Source organism: Carica papaya, chromosome 6, assembly GCF_054855325.1.
Source record: "Carica papaya isolate Zhongbai chromosome 6, ASM5485532v1, whole genome shotgun sequence".
Lineage (NCBI taxonomy): Eukaryota > Viridiplantae > Streptophyta > Magnoliopsida > Brassicales > Caricaceae > Carica > Carica papaya.
Genome location: NC_142314.1, coordinates 5,599,567 through 5,617,998, shown reverse-complemented (window position 1 = coordinate 5,617,998; position 18,432 = coordinate 5,599,567). Strand labels below are relative to the sequence as shown.

The 18,432-nt window shown below is 38.6% G+C and overlaps 1 pseudogene; it reads right to left on the bottom strand.

Moving 5' to 3' along the window:
* Positions 1-289: 289 nt before the first annotated feature.
* LOC148253249 (putative G-type lectin S-receptor-like serine/threonine-protein kinase At1g61610) lies at positions 290-16,809 on the bottom strand (annotated as a pseudogene).
* Positions 16,810-18,432: the final 1,623 nt, after the last annotated feature.

Sequence of the window (18,432 nt, the reverse complement as noted above, 5' to 3'; positions counted from 1 at the left end):
AGTGATTGAGATTGAATAAAAGGATAAATATCCATATCTATATATTTATCATTTATATATCATGCAAAGTTTCACTAAATTACAAAAATTAGTATTGTAATAATTTTTTACCTTACTATCAACATAATTTAAAAGTAACTTATTTCACATTTGTTCACTACCAAACCTCTAATCAAGTTATTGTCATCTCATTGTAGGAACGAGAACAGAACGATTGGTGAAGACTTGTATTACCATTGCTCATCCAAAAGACAAGTTCTTTAGGAGGTGGTTGTGAGACAGTTTCATTTCATGACATTAAAATTCCCAAAGACATAATTGGTCGATCAATTGACGCTTCTTGAATGCACAACAATCCAATATGGATACACCTTTCAACTTCTTGAACAGAATATGTATCATGTACTGATGAATCTATTACCTCAAATGTTTTACCTTTTTTTTACTCTTTCCATACCTAAATTGTATTTTAAATATAATTAAGTTCAAGATTGAAAGTTTTACTAATATAATTATTTACCATAAATATTAACTTTTAACTAAACAATACTTGAAAAGGAAATAAATAAGAAGATATAACTCACCCATATTTGAAGAATTTGATAGAGATCTTCACAATGAACATTAATGTTTCTTTTTCCACTCACAATCTCTATCAACAGCACTCCAAAACTAAAAATATCCAACTTCTCTGAGAATTTCCCATATAAACTGTATTCAGGCGACATATAACCCCTAAATTAACAATTGAAATTGAGTGTAAGTAATATAATAGTAGTTTAACCAAAACTACAAAGATAAAGAAATTTAATACACTAATACTTAAAATTATTGTCAAGTGTCTACTTTCATGCTTTAAGAAAATGTTAATATGAAATAATATACTTAACATTCATAGTAAATTTCCATAAGTATATATGCTTTTTGTTTTTTTTTTTAAAATATTTAGTTTGGTTTTTTAATTCATTGTTGTTTTTCAAACTAAATAATATAACTACTATTAAATATTTCTTTCGCCTATTTACATTATAGTTTGCTAAGATGAAAATCAAACTTGGTGACTATAACTAATCCAACATGTTCATAAATAAAGTTATAACTTTACTAAAATAAATATTATGAGTTGGTGTAACGCTTCGTCCTAAAGATGGGGCATTACCACCATTTATCATCCTAATTCCAGAACTTCTCCATCTTGCAACAAATTTCTATCATTTCATTTCTAAAAAATAATAACCACCTCATGTTCATTAAACATCTAGAGAGTACATTGTCAATTTGCATAGTTTGATGTTACAACAACTATAATTGCAACGTTGGTATAGTGTGTGCACTCATATGTATAAAACAAGTACCCTATACTAGCGTGCTTCCCTTCCTTAAGTGTGGGCCTCCATCACTATGCATTTTGATTTTGACTTTGAATCTAACACATCTGAAAACAACAGTAATGAACATCAATAGACCCAGTAAGAAAATGTAGAACTTAAGACCACAACATGAAAACCAAGAAATTCTCTACCTCAACACTCCTCACTTAAACCCACACTCTCACTTGTCCGCTCTCCCATCCCTACCCTAAGGTGGTCATTCCCCTATAGCTTAGTACCTATATTCACTCAACTGCACCTACTGCTTACTCCTACTAACCCGAAATACTCCTACCCCACACGTAGCTACGGTCTTGAAGGCCTACATACACTCATAGTTCACCTATGTCCACTACTCAACCTCAGTATCAGAACTAATCAATCTTTATTGAACACACATTCATACCTTCTATTTTTTCCTTCTGAAGAGGCCACCCACACACATCAGTCATTCAGTTATCCCTTAATAGCCCTGGGGCAATGTGTAACAGCCCCGGAAATTTAAAATGGAATGTATATTAAAAATATCAAATGCGGAAGCGAAGTCAAAAATTCGATTAACATCCCTTACACTAAAACAAAAAACGTGCTCACAATATAAAAGATCAAACTACCTAAAGGAGAAACTTGAAAGTAAAAGCTACAAATATGACTATGGAGTCTTTAGGCGTCCCCTTCGTCGTCCTCCTGCGGAACTGGCTCGAGAACAATGTCTTCCTGATCTGAAATGATTAAATAAGGAATGAGCTACACTAGCCCAGTAAAGACATCACGATATCTCACCATCACGGAGGTAAAGGTGGGTAGAAAATACAAAAAGACCAATGAAGCATAATTTACAACAAAACCTTTTATCAATAATAAAACCTTTACCATTCACTTACCTCGGTGAAATTCATAAGACAATATACGAAAGCAATAACATCATCATCATCATGAAATCATATATAAACTGTATAACGTAATACTTATCAAGCCTTTCGTAATTCAATCGTTACACAATATATTTTCCTCATTTACCAGCCCACTAGTATCCATGGGGATCCATAGGGGTCCCGCTACCCGTTAACCCTTAACACTTGGAATCATTTTTCCAGGGCCATCCCCATACCCCGTCCGGTATGGACGCCAAAACTATAGACCTCATTACCCCGTCCGGTATGAGGGTGAAACAGGCCGTCCCCATACCCCGTCCTGTATGGGCACCAAAACACATAAGATCTCCATACCCCGTCCGATATGGGAGACCACAATCCCGGTAGGGTTCCCTACGGACCCGGTCCGTCTACCATCTCCCAGGATATCTAGTCAGGCTGACCACATTATACAATCACCCATTTACATAATCTATCATTCTCTTTTCCCTCAGTCAGCATCATCAATCCACATACAAACAAGCAAAACAATAATTTATGCCAAACAGACAACATACAGCATCAATATCCCAGTCATTCAATCCCTAATCAATAAAACAGTACAATATGCACACGAAACTATAAAATGAAAACATCAAACCTCATACTGCATTTAAAACTGTAAAACATGCCAAATAATAGTTAACCGACAAACACACTAGACTCGGGCTCCATTAGCGACCCTAAGCAATTTCACACATTCGTTGATTCATGAAATACCGTTTTATCATTTATTAAACTTTAAAACCGTGATAGGAAATAGGGTGAGGGGTCCTTACTCGTTTTGGGGTCCGAACACGGCTTCACAGTGCGCTTGCAGGCTGTCTCTAATTTTTCTTGAATTTTTTCCGGGGAACTGAAACGCACTACTGGTACCTGCACGTGTTCCAAAAAATCCCAAATTAGGCCCAGTGCCCCCTTCGGCCAATATCGCAACTCCGGCACGGCGGCTCCGCCTTGCTCCAGCGACGGCGGTTCGCCTCGGGTTGGCCATTTTCGGCCGTTTCCGGCCGAATTCGGCCACACTCGCATTGGTTCATGCGATAAAACAATCCTACGGCCCTCGGGGGGCCGAAAATTTACGAAAAACCGAAGCTTACCAGCGGCGGTGCTCTCGGGTGCGGCGGCCCTCCGGTGAAGTTCGTGTTTTGGTGATTCGGCTCCGATCAACCTGTAGAGAAAAGAATGGTGATCACAGTGATATAAAAATTGCATTAAACGGAGGCCGGGAAGGGCCTCATCGGAGGCAAAAATCGAGGAGGGGCGCGGCGGCGCCGCTGGCTTTCGACCGTGTTTTCCGGCCGTTTGGCTGGGATTTTGGCTCTGATTTGGCCACTGAGGAAATCAGCGTGGAAAAACGAGTCGGGGGTATGAAATTTACCTCGATCGGCGGTCGAAAATCTCTCCGGTGCGGCGGCGGGTGGCGGCAGCCGGCTCTAGTTCGTCTTCTCCGGCGAGGGCAGGCGGCTAGGGTTTTGTGGTCTGGTGTGGGGGTTCTATTTATACCCTTTTGCCTTTTGATCTTAGCCGTCCATTTTGATTTAATTTGGGCCGTCCGTTTTTGATTAAATCTGGGTCGTCCGTGCGATTAAATCTGGGCCGTCCGTGCGCGCGATAAATCTGGGCCGTCCGATCGCGCGCACGCGGATTACCAACGTGGCCCGTCCCAGATCGACGTGGTCTTGCCACGTGGCAGGTTCCGGTTGGCTGGGACTGCTGACTGGGTCTGCTGACATGGCTGCTGATGTGGCCCCCCCCCCTTTTTTTTTCTCTTCTTCTTCTTCAATTTCCCGGGCGCTACACAATGGCCTATAAATACCCCACCTACACACCCGAGTCTATACCATCACCGGCAAATGCCCGACCTAGAGAGGCCATACCCACACATTCACCAAACCAACATTCCATGTCCAACCTGGGATAAAGGCCTATGAAGACCACACCTTCCAACATCCTAGTCCACATATACGACTTCCTCCCACACAATTATCGGCCAGTGAAGGCCCTCTACTTATTCATCACCCACCTGTCACCACAACCATAGAGGCCACACACACTCACACACATATCACATAAACTCACCTACTCAGTCCCTATCATGCTCGGCCAGTCTTTGCCATAAACACACACACACCAGATGCCACCCTGTAATGCTTACCTACACTGTCACACTCGGCTTGTAATGGCCACACACACTCACTGACCATGTCATGCTCTTCTGGAGCCACACACTCACTCACACCCAAACCAAATCACAAAAATTCAACTACTCAGTGCATACAATCCTTAGCCAGTGTCTGCTACACACGCACGTAGCAGACTCCCCAAGCCGCTCGCTCACACAGTCCCACTCGGCCTGTAATGGTCACACACACACCGACCGCATCACAACCTCTCCCTCGCTATATAACACTCAATCTGCCTCTTCTACTCAGATCCTATGACATTGCCCTAGCCTACACAACTTTCGCTCAGCCTATACTCACACCCGACCGCTTATACTCTATCCTCACAAAACCTCCTCACAACAGAGGTTACTACATCCACACTCAATTTAATAACCTCATCCGCATCTCTCCTCCCTCATTCCTGATCACCTCATTCAACCGATTTCAGGAAAAGAAAAACACAAATAGGATTGATCTTGCTTTACCATACCGAGTCAGAAACTTTAAATTCCCCTCAGCCATGGTTCACTCACTCCTCCAGTCCTTCGAATTCCTCTTGCAATTTCACTCTCCCTCGTCGTCTCCTTCACTTTTCCCCTGTATCTTCCTCGGCCGCTCTCCTCTCCTCTTCCTCTTTTTTTTTTTTTTTTTTCGTTATTTCCCTTTTTTTTATTTCTTTTCTTTTTTCTATTTCCTCAGCCTATTTATACTTACCTTGTGGCTCATCCCAGTCGTCCCTCTTTGTTTCCCTAATCTAATCTACACCGTTCCTTTTCCTCTCCCCTCTCTCTTTTATTTATTCCTTTATATATATATATATTTATTACAGTTGGTCACTGTCAGCCAATAATACACCATTAAATATGAAATTCTATATTCAAAATAATATTTGAACTCATGACTTTCATACATAATGTAATAATTTTAACTATTATAACACCATATTATATATATATCAATATACTTTATAAGCATATATTTAAATATGTATTTAAATGTACTAGTTCAATAACAAAATAAGTAGAATATTTATTCATGCTTAAAAATAAATTTTAAATAAGAAATAAACATATTACTTGGAACTTTTTTTAGTCACTTTTTTTTTATGAGAAAAAAAAACTGGATTAGACTTTTGATCTATTTTTGTTATCTGATTAAGAAAATATAGCTGTTACATAATGTTTATTTTGCTTAAAAAAAACACAATAGATTCGCTAAAACTTAACTTAGTTTGGTCTTTCCACCCTACTAAGACTCTAATGAGCTAAATTTTTGTATTAAAAACCTCAATAAAAACATATTATAATGCTTTATCATACTTATACAAATTAATAACAAGTAGAAAAAGATTTCTTACAATAATTTATATATACCTACTTATCTCAAAAAATAATTTATATATACCTTCTGAACCAAGTAACTTTAGTAATTATAAAATTAATTATTCAAAAAAATATTTAAATTTAAAATGTTTTATTTTAATAATATATTAATATATTTATTTATAATTTATAACATTCTTTCAATGTTATATTATATATAAAAAATCTTTATATTGAGCATAAAAAATAAATTCATATATAACATAAGCAAGCTCAAATGAAGAGAAAGGTAGGAAATAAACTTACTATGTTCCTCCTACTTTGTTATTCTTTGTTTTAGTTTGATTCATATAAAAAATTCTTGCCATTTCAAAATCCGAAATTTTGGGATTCATTTCTCCATCCAACAAAATATTACTCGCTTTAAGATCTCTGTGTATTACTTTTAATCTAGAATGCTTGTGAAGATATAAAATCCCTTGAGCAATACCTTCAATAATCTGAAACCATTTGCTCCAATTTAATTTTTTTATTTATTTGAATATAATGCAATAGCAATAAATATCATCAAGTAATAAGTTAAAAAATTATAATTAAATTAGAGACACTTGAACGTAATTAAGTAGAGTAAAAAATGATAGAAATTATGTTAAAAATAATAAAAATATGACCTTATAGATAATTTCAAACGAAAATAAAAAGTTATGTTTTCAAATTTATAAGAATAAAATTTTGAATTTATTATTTGAATTTTACTTGAAATTTTTAAAGAGATTTAAAACAATTGATGGTTTGGAAAGAAAATTTATTGAATAAAATTTTGTCCAAGCTTCGATTAGGCATGTACTCGTATACCAAAAGTTTTTCGTCCTCTTTCACATAACAACCTATAAGCCTCACAATATTTTTATGTTGCAGATTAGCAATGAGTTTCAATTCATTCATGAACTTCTCCAGTCCTTGCGAAGACTTCTCCGATAACCTTTTTATTGCTACTACTTGATCTTGAGGCAAATTTTCCTACAAAAAGAATTATCAAACTCATTATATAGTACATATATATGTATATGTTTGTATATATATAAATATATACATATATATGACAATCTGAATGGATAATATTATTTGATTATGTGTATGTATATATATATATATATAACTTCACGTTATAAACTGAACCAAATCCACCTTTTCCTAATTTATTTGCTTCGGAAGAGTTACTCATCGCTAATAAAATGCTCGTAAAATTGAAGTCCACCAGCTTCCCATCCTCCTACCTACCTTCACTGGTAAAATTCCTCTCAATCACATTTCTCTTTGCTCCTGTAACGGCCCCGGAAATTCAAAAGAAAATATATATAATAATTTGAGTGCGGAAGCGAAATAAAATATTAAGGTTAACATCACTTACATAATAACTTAAAAGTACTAAACAACATCACGAAATAAGTTCTCTGAAAGAAATACGAGAAATAAGAAGAATAAAAGAAACTATAAAGTATTTAGCATCTACTCGCAGTCTTTTTGTGGATCGGACTCCAAAACTAGATCCTCCTGATTTGAAATGGTTAAATAAGGAATGAGGTACACTAGCTTAGTAAGGACATCACACTATATCACCGTCACAGAAGTAAAGGTTGGTAGAAAATCAAAACAACCAATGGAGTAGTAGATTTAAACCAATATATTTATTTAAAATAAAACTATTTACCCTTTTTCTTACCATCGGAGAATTTATGGAAACAAATTATAAAAGCAGTAATATCATACAAATCATAATTTTCTGCATAATCAGTAACATAAAATATATCATAAATCCGTATTCATTAATAATAACTAATTATCACCGTTTCTCGTTTTTACCAACCTACTAGTATCCATGAGGATCCATAGGGGTGTTCCCATTACACGTGAACCATTTTCCTTAACAATCTTAATTTCAAGGCCGTCCCCATACCCCGTTTAGTATAAGGGCCAAGACATTAAACCTTAATACTCTGTCCGGTATGAGGGTGAAGTTGGTCGTCCCCATACCTCGTCCGGTATGAGCGCCAAATGACCAAGTCTCCATACCCCATCCGGTATGAGACAACGTTCACGGTAGAATTCCCTATGAACCTGGTCCGTCCACCATCTCCCAGAATATCTAGTGAAGCTGTCACCTTATCTGTTTTTCCTTAGTCTTCATTACCAAATTAAACATAATGGCATAAATAATAAATATGCACCCGGTAATACAATCATATCTTAAATTCTAAAATCACACAGTGGTCGAGTGAGATAGTAATACATGCATTTAAAACCCTAAACCAGATACTATCATGCCTTTAAACTGTAAAATAAATCAATAGAATCAAAGAGTACAATGTTCGATTTCGGACTCCATTAGCAATCCGTAATTAATTATGCATATCTATCTAACTTGTACAAAATACCGTATTATTATTTCTTCAAACTTCACATCTATGATAGGAAATAGGGTGATGGGTCCTTACTTGATTCGACGCCGAAAACTAGATAGTTACTGTACCTATAGGTGGTCTCTGAGTTCCCTGAATTTTTTTTCGGAAACTGAAACGCACTTACGGTACCTATAAATGTCTCAAATAACCCAGAAATCAGTCACAGGGCCTACTCGACCAATTTTAAAAATCCGGCACAGCGGCTCCGCCGTGCTCCGACGATGGTGCCGCCACCCGCGACAACGATCTGCCCTTGATTGGCTATTTTCGGCCATTTTTGGCTGAGTCCAGCCAAACTTGCACCAGTTTTTGCGAGAAAACACACTTCGGGCCCTCGGTGGGCCGAAAAAATGCAGAAAATTGAAACTTACGGGCAGTGGGGCTCTCTGGTGCGGTGGCTCTTCCGGCTCACGTTGCAGTTGGGTGTTTTGCTCCAGTCAACCCGTAAAGGAGGAAACGGTGATCACAACAGTGGAAAAATCACATCGAACGGGAATCGGGAAGGACCTCATCGGAGGTAAAAACTGAAATACCCTACGACAGCGCCGCTGAGCTTCAGCGGTATTTTTTGGGCCAATTGGTCAGTTCTTTCACTCCGATTTGGCCATGGATGGGTTTGAAATCAAATTCTGAGCAAAGAGTAGAATTTTTACCTCGTTTGGCAATCGAAAATTGCTCCGGTGTGGCGACGGGTGGCAGCAGTCGGCTCCCCGCGGCTGGGCTGTCTTCTTCGACGAAGGGCTCTGGCGACTAGGGTTAGGGTTTGGGTGTGGATGAAGTTATTTATGCCAATATGCTTTTCGATCTGGATCGTCCGTGCACGCGAGAACAGATCTCAACTGTTCGATCGTGCGCACGCGGATCGCCAACGTGGCTCCCCCCGCGTGGCCTCCAGCGTCAGCGCCTCTCCCACCTGGCGCGTCCTGGTTGGTTGGGCTGCTGACCGAGCAGCTGACGTGGCGTAACTTTTTTAAATTGTGTTTTGACCCCATTTTTTTATTTTTCTTTCAAAAATACCCTAGAACCCAAATTTTCATCCATTTTCTCCAAAATTCTTTTCAATTAAATCCTCAATTATTTTTTCACCCTTTTTATTATTATTATTACTATTATTTTTATTTAATCAAATTAAATAAATTAAATTAAATTAATACATAATTATATTTATATAGAAATAATAAAAATAAAATAAAATAAAAATAATAAATATAAATGGGTGTTACAGCTCCTGCCATAATAATTATTATTACCATAAGCATTAATAACTAATAAGTCATGAGACCCATTAAATACAATTGAATCATTTTTAAATATTTATTAAAAGGTAATGATAAAATATATTATATTTACATAAAATTATTTTCTATATTATTATACTACTATTATTATAATAAAATTAAAGAAGGAGAGAAAAAATGACGCGATCCCTTGAGGTCTTCCTCCACCAGAGACAATGTAAAGCAATTATAGCAATGAGAAGGAATGCAATTAAGGCAGTGGATGTGGCAACTACTACGCTCTTATTCTTTACGAGCACACGATTATTATTCTCATATGACCCATTTGCAACTGCATCTTTCAACAAATACATAAAATTAAATCACTAAAACAATTTTTACATAAAGAGAAATGAGCAAGAAAAAGAAAAATGGTAGATAAAATCCAGCAAAAGAAATTAAACATACCAGATTTGGAGCCTGGAATTCGAACATAGAGTTTTTTACCCTTTTCCTCTACAGAAAGCAATTCTACAACATCTAGCGAATCACCTTGCCAATTCAAACATGTAATTATACCATTTCTTCCTTCCACAACATCATCCCTAACTTTATTGTTTGGCATATCCAATTAACTATATGTCGAACAAGAGCAGTTCTGCAAACAACAGGACTAACATGTACTCATATTCATCATCCCTAACATTATTGGTCGATTAGGAAGTTTTATCTTCTACAATTTCAAAAACCCATCCCTGTTGTCACACTCTAAATCTTTTTCCACCATGTACCCACCGGACCACTCTTCTTTATCCCATTCTTATTCATTTCTAGGTTTATAACCAGACAGACACTTACAGACCTGTGATGAAGAGGGTTTGCTCGTCAAGTTACACACACCAGATGGTCCACAATGGCCGTAGAAGTCACACATATGAAATGGTGCACTCCAAAGAGATGCCAATTCCTTACCAACCTAAAAGATAAGCTCGATTTGTCCATCTGATGTTAAAAAAAAACCTGGCTTTATTTACTTATCTTGGTTAAATAAGTTCGAATTTCATATAATGTTCATCACCAAGAAAGTTTAAAGTAAAGAGGAAGTTGTCCAGATTCTTCCACATGTCATATACAGATTACTTTTAGCTTACATCGAACACGACACTTCTCTAATATGGTTTAGATTTCTTCCACATGAGGTACTGAGTAAACCCTTGTGAATCGATCCCCAAAGAAAATATTCTTGGTCTTGGATCTTGTTTGTTTGACCAAGATGACATAACAACTTCTTTGTTGGTTTTCTTGTTAAAGCTGAGTATCTTTCCTGCTAATGCTGCATAAGAAGAAGTGTTAAAGCTTCCCACACGATTTCTTTATTAAGTTGGAGAAGAAGATTTTCGTTGTCTCTCAACAATCCAACTGTTGTGTTTATGGAATACTGCAACGTAATATTCGTTGACCACATAATTTCTTATATACTATCTAAAATCAATAAGTTGTCATCTCTGAGCATGAATTTACGTGGAGAATTCAGTGAGGAGTCTCTGTTGGCAACCCAAATAATAGTTTTTATGGGGCTTAAATCATGATACCAGATACTCATGTAGCTCTTACTTGAATTCTCCAGGCTGAAGAACCTTAATGCAAATGTACCAGTAGCAGAAATTAGGGTTTTATTTCCAGTGATATAATCTCCCGACAACATATTGTCTTCGCATCTGTAAAGCATTCAGCAAAGAGTATATGTTATCATGATATCATGGCAACCCATTTGAAGAATTGAAGATTTTCTCGTACTAGGGAATCATCAAAACAAGGATATTTATAATAATAGTGTTCTATATTATAAGCGAAAACAACTTTTAATTACTTTATTTTTGTAGAAAGGACAAGGAGATAACACTTAAGTTTTGAACTTTATAATCACAATTAAGAAAATAATTTGTTATAGGATACTTTTTATTATTTGAGTCTTATTGTTCTCAAAATTTATTAATAAGTATTCTAGTATGATTAAGTTGTAACGATCCCAGAAATTCAAAAGAAAATATATAATAATTTAAGTGCGGAAGCGAAATAAAAAGTTAAAATTTACATCGCTTACACAATAACTTAAAAGTACTAAACAAATATTTCGGAATGAATTCTCTGAAAGAAACACGAGAAATGAGAAAAGTAAAGGAAAATATAAGGTATGTAGCATCTACTCGCAATCTTCTTGCGGATCGGGCTCTAGAACTAGGTTCTCTTGATCTGAAATGGTTAAATAAAAGATGAGCTATACTAACCCCGTAAAGACATCATACTATATCACCGGCACAGAAGTGAAAGTTGATAGAAAATCCAAAACAACTAATGGAGCACTAAATTTAGCAAATTCATTTATCAATCGTAAAATAATTTACCATTCACTTACCATTGTGGAATTTATGAAAACAATCTATAGAGATAATAATATCATACAGATCATAACTTCATGCAAAATCAGTAACATAGAACATATCATAAATTCATATTCATTAACAATAACCTAAATCATAACCGTTTCTCATTTCACCAGCCTACTAGTATCCGTGGGGATCTCTAGGAGTGTCCTCGCTACACGTGAACTATTTCCTTTAACAATCTCAATTACAGGGTTGTACCTATATCCCGTCCGGTATGAGTGCCAAGATATTAAACCTTAATACCCCGTCCGATATGAGGATGAAACAGGCCATCTTCATACCCCGTCTGGTATGAGCACCAAATTATCAAGTCTCAATAATTTATCCAGTATAAGACAACGTTAACGGTGGGGTTCCCTATGAACCCGGTCCGTCCACCATCTCCTAGGATATTTAGTGAGGCTATCGTCTTATTTGTTTATTTAATCACACCCCTTTCTTATTTTTCATTAGTCCCCGTTACCAAATCAAACATAATCACATAAACAAATGAACATGCATCCGGTAATGTAATCATATCTTAAATTTCAAAATCAAACAGTGATCAAGTAAGGCAGTAATACATACATTTAAACCATAAAGTAAATAAATTAGATACCATCATGCCTTTAGACTGTAAAATAAATCAACAGAAATAAACATAAAATAATGTCTAGTTCAGCCTCCATTAGCAATCTGTAATTAATTATGCACATCTATTTAATTTGTACAAAAGACCGTATATCATTTATTCAAACTTCAAATCTATAATAGGAAATAGGGTGAGAGATTCTTACTTGATTTTACGGCGAAAAGCTAAATGGTTTACTGTGCCTACGGGCAGTCCCTGGGTTCCTTGAATTTTTCTTGGGGAATTGAAACGCACTTATAGTACCTACAAATATCCTAAATAAACCAAAAAATCAGTTCCAAGGCCTACTCGGCCAATTTTGAAAATTCGGCACAGTGGCTTCGCCGTGCTTCGGCTACGGCACCGCCGCTTGCGGCGACAGTTTGCCTTAGGTCGACTGTTTTCGACCGAATGCGATCGATTTTATATTGATTCCTGCGAGCACATATGTTAAAGGGGTCTCGGTGGACCGAAAAAATACGAAAAACTGAAACTCACCGGCGATGGGGCTCTCCGGTGCGACGGCTCCCTCGGCTCACATTGCAGTTGGGTGTTTCACTTCGGTCAACCTCTAGAGAGAAAAATGGTGATCACAATGGTGGACGAATTACATGAAATGGGAATTGAAAAGGGCCTTATCGGAGGCGGTTTGTGAAATTCCCTACGGCAGCAGCGCCGGACTTTGGCGATATTTTTCGGCCGATTAGCTGGTTTTTTCACTTTGATTTGGCCATGAGTGGGTTTAAAATTGGATTTCGTGCAAAAGTGCGAATTTTTACATTTTTTGGCGGTCGAAAAGGGTTCCGGTGCAGCGGTGGTAGGCTCCCCGGTGGCTTGGTTGTCTTCTCCGGCGAGGGGTTCTGGCGACTAGGGTTAAGGTTTGGGTGCGGATTGGGTTATTTATAGCCATCTACTTTTGATATGGGCTGTCCATCGCTTTTGATCTGGACTGTTCGATCGTAATTAAATAAGGAGTGAATCTGGGCTGTTCATCACAATTCAATCTGGACCGTCCATGCGCGATTCAATCTGGACCGTCCGTACGCACAGGAATGGACCTCAGCTGTTCGATCACACGCACGTAAATCACCGATGTGGTTCCTCCCTGCGTGGCGTCCTGTGTCAGCGCCTTTGCCACTTGGCGCATCATGGTTGGTCGGGACTGTTGACCGGGTGTATGACGTGGTGCAATTTTTTTAAATTGTGTTTTGACCTCCGATTTCTGATTTTTCTTTCAAAAATACCTCGAGAATCTAAATTTTCACCTCTTTTTTCCAAAATTATTTTTAATTTAATCTTTAATAAATTTTTACCCTTTTTATTAAATTAAAATAAAATAAAATAAATAAATAATTATATTTATATAAAAAAATAATAATAATTAAAAGAAAATAAAATTTTAGTTGGGTGTTACAACTCTCCTCCCCTTAAGAGAAATTTGGTCCCTCAAATTTGTCTCTCACTCTCAATCGACCAGTTGGGGATACTGGGCTCTAAAGTCTGGTTCTACCTCCCATGTAGCCTCCCTCGGTGTGTGATTCTGCTATATGACCTTTATCAAGAAAATTTTTCGGTTATGGAGTAATCTGCTCTTTCGATCCATAATGCCGATCAGTACTTCTTCATATGATAGATTCTTCTGGAGTGGAAGAGGCTCGTGGGCCAAGACATGAGAGAGGTCCGGGTTGTACTTGCGTAGCATGGACACAAGAAACACATTGTGGACCTTAGAAAGTTCTTGAGGCAATGTTAGTCTGTAGGCGGCGGTACCAATCCTATCTAAGACTTCAAATTGTCCAATAAATCAGGGGTTCAGTTTTTTCTTCCTGCCGAACCTACTAATTCTCTTAAAAGAAGTGACCTTAAGGAACACCCGGTCACCTTCCTCAAATTCTAAATCTCTCCTCCGGGTGTCCGCATAACTCTTCTGTCTACTCTGAACCGTTTGAATGTTCTTCCTGATCTTAATTATTTTGGATGTAGTCTCCTCTACCAGATCTGGACCGAACAGTTTTCGATCGCCCACTTTTTCCAAACAAATCAGTGATCTGCATGGGCGCCCATATAACACCTCATACGGAGCCATGTCAATACTTGTTTGGTAGCTATTGTTATAGGTGAACTTTATCAGGGGTAGATGGTCATCTCAATGGCCCCCGGAGTCAAGGACACAAGCTCGGAGCATATCCTCAAGTGTACGGATTGTTCTTTCTGATTATCCATCAGTTTGAGGGTCGAAAGCAGTACTGAGGGACAGCTTCGTTCCCATGGCTTGCTGAAAGCTACTCTAAAATCGAAAAGTGAACCTGGGGTCCCTGTCGGACACCACTGTCACTAAGACTCCATGTAATTTGACTATTTCCCGGATATACATTCTTGCCAATTTGTTTAAGGGATCGGTCATCCTGATGGCCAAGAAGTGGGAAGACTTGGTAAGCCGATCAACAATTACCCAGATGACATCACGTCCTGAGCGTGCCTTAGGTAACCCTGTCACGAAGTCCATGGTGATATGTTTCCACTTCTATTCTAGGATCGATAATGGCTGAAGTAGTCCACCTAGGCATTGATGCATTGCCTTGACCTGCTGACATACCAAACACGTAGAAAAAAAGTCAGTTATATCTCTTTTCATCCCGTTTCACCAAAATTGGAGTCGCATACTTTGGTACATTTTAGTGCTTCAGGGATGCATGACAAACTTTGAGCTATGGACCTCTGTCATGATGTCTCTCTTTAACTCATTGTCACCTGGAACACATACCCTGTCTTGGAACTTGAGTAACCCATCGGCAGAGACTCGAAATTCTGAGCTAACTCCATGTTCTACATCTTTCTTGAAGGCTGCTAGGGTGGAATCGGTGGACTGAACTTCTCTTATTCTTTGGATTAACTCAGGCTGAACGGTCAGATGACCCAAACACGTGAATCTCCTCAAGTCCTGAAGCTGAACCTGTTGTGTGGCCCCAATCTGCCTGCATTCTAAAATCATCAAATGGGCTAATGTACCTGTACTATTTCTGCTGGGCGCATCGGCTACCACGTTGCCCTTCTCCGGATGATACAAAATGTCACAATCATAGTCCTTAAGAAGTTCTATCCACCTTCTCTAACGCATATTGAGATCCTTTTGAGTGAATATGTGTTTCAAACTCTTGTGATCAGTATAGATTTGAAAGGTCTCTTCATATAAATAATGGTGCCAAGTCTTCAAGGCGTGTATGATTACGGTAAGCTCTAAGTCATGGGTGAGATAATTTTTCTCATGACTCTTTAATTGTCTGGACCCATAGACTATGACCTTCCCATGCTGCATTAAAACACAATACAGGCCTAGATAGGAGGCATTACTGTAAACTGTATATCATCCTGATCTACTTGGTAAGGCCAGCACAGGTACAATAGTCAGCCGTTTCTTTAGTTCTAAAAAACTTCTTTCACAGTCCTCATTCCACTCAAACTTAATATTTTTCTTTGTGAGTCAGGTCAAGGGAGCAGTTAGACTAGAAAATCCTTCAACAAACCTACGGCAATAGCTTGCCATTCCTAAAAAGCTACGAATCTCTTTAACGCGGCTCACGCGGTAAGGAGCAACTGAAATAAGTTAGCCAATTCATTCCTAAAATTACATCAAAATCCTCCGTGTCTAATTCTATTAGGTCCACACTCAATTTCTTATCTGTTATCTCTACGACACAAGCCCTGTAGACAACTTCTCCCAATAGTGTTATACTCTAAGCAGTAGACATAAACAACATAAAATCAAGTTTATCAAGTAATACATTAAATTTTGATGCAAAAATAGGAGAAACAAATGAATGTGATGCACCAGTGTCAATCAAAACATGAGTAAGATAGTTACAGATAGTGTACATATCCTGTACCACGTTCGGGTTGGCTTCAGCATCCTGCTGGGTGAGATTGTACGCCCTGCCCTGATTCTGGTTCCTTGGGCACTCTCTCGCATAATGTTGGGCACTATTACATATGCGACAAATGTTGTTGAGGCGGTAGCAGAGTCGATCCCCATGATCCTTGCTGCAATGCTGACAGATCTTACCACGTCCTGCCACTGGAGCCTGAGGGGGGGCCTGGATCACTGGCCTAGACCTCTTGTTCTGTTGAACAAGCGTAGTAGGTGCTGGTCTGCGGGGTGGAGCTGAGAGTCTGAGGTTCTCTGCTGCCTGAGAGAGGGTGTGGAAGCTCCTTTCCACCAGCTGTGCCTTGGCCAGAACGGTCGAATAAGTCTTGAGCTCCAGCACAAACAAATGCTGTCTGATCTCTGGGCAGAGGCCCCATTGGAACCTCTTACCCTTCCTGCCTTTATCCAAAAATGTCTCAGGAGAGTATCAGCCCAACTCCAGGAACTTACGAGCATATTCTGACACAGTCATGTTCCCCTAGACCGACTAGATAAACTCCATCTCCTTCATATGTCGGAGATACTCTGCATGAAAGGCTGCTAGGAATTGTTCCCAAGTAACTGAAACAGGCAGGGTGGTCTGTTTGAGTTCTCACCAGCGGTTTACTTCTCCTATTAGCATGTAGGTAGCAAGGGTGACCTTCTATTAAGAAGTCACCCATAGGGTCTTGAAGGCCTTCTCTGTCTCTGCCAACCAGTACTCAGCATCTTCAAAAGAGGATCCCTCTGCAAAAATAGATGAGTTTAGTCTCTTGTACCTCTTTATATAGCCTGGGTCAATCGTGGAAGGAATTGGGTCTCGTGGAAGAGGGACAAGATGAGGATAGACTAGGGGGCCCTGTGGTGGTACGTGCTGATACGGTGGGGGCACCAGATTGTACTGTGGCGGTGCCGGCGGTACTGTGGCTGGGGCACCAGATCATACTGCGGTGGTGCCGTGTGGTACTGTGGAGGAGTAGGGTCGTACCGGGGTAGCTCGGGATCCTCTTGCTGCAGTGGTGGTTCAACCTGTGGCAGCGGGGAAGGGTCAGGTAGCTCCTTCCTCTCCTTTCGGCCCTACTGGGCAGTAATGAGTCTCTCCAGTATCTCAAATATCCGGTCAACATCTTCTCTAAGTAACCATCTCGGGCTGCTCGGTTTAGTGGGGTCTTCCTCTCCTCATCTCTCTGTACCTGCATTTCACAAGGAAGGGTTGAGTGATAATTCATTGGTTTAGTGTTTCTCTAAGTATCATTGTGTAAGAGACGGGTCCGGGGAACGCGACTCTGATACCAACTGTAACGACCCCAAAAATCCAAAAGAAAATATATAATAATTTAAGTGCGGAAGCGAAATAAAAGGTTAAGGTTTACATCCCGTACATAATAACTTAAAAGTACTAAACAAATATTTCGGAATGAATTCTCTGAAAGAAACACGAGAAATGAGAGAAGTAGAGGAAAATATAAGGTATCTAGCATCTACTCGCAATCTTCTTGCGGATCGGGCTCTGGAATCAGGTTCTCTTGATCTGAAATGGTTAAATAAAGGATGAGCTACACTAGCCCCGTAAGGACATCACACTATATCATCAGCATAGAAGTAAATGTTGGTAGAAAATTAAAAACAACTAATGGAGCACTAAATTTAGCAAATTCGTTTATCAATCGTAAAATTATTTACCGTTCACTTACCATTGTGGAATTTATGAAAATAATCTATAGAGACAATAATATCATACATATTATAACTTCATGCACAATCAGTAACATATAACATATCATAAATTCATATTCATTAACAATAATCTAAATCATAACCGTTTCTTGTTTCACCAGTCTATTAGTATCCGTGGGATCCATAGGGGTGTCACCGCTATACGTGAACCATTTTTCTTAACAATTTCAATTACAGGGATGTCCCCATACCCCGTCCGGTATGAGTGCCAAGACATTAAACCTCAATACCCCGTCCGGTATGAGGGTGAAGCGGGCCGTCTTCATACCCCGTCCAGTATAAGC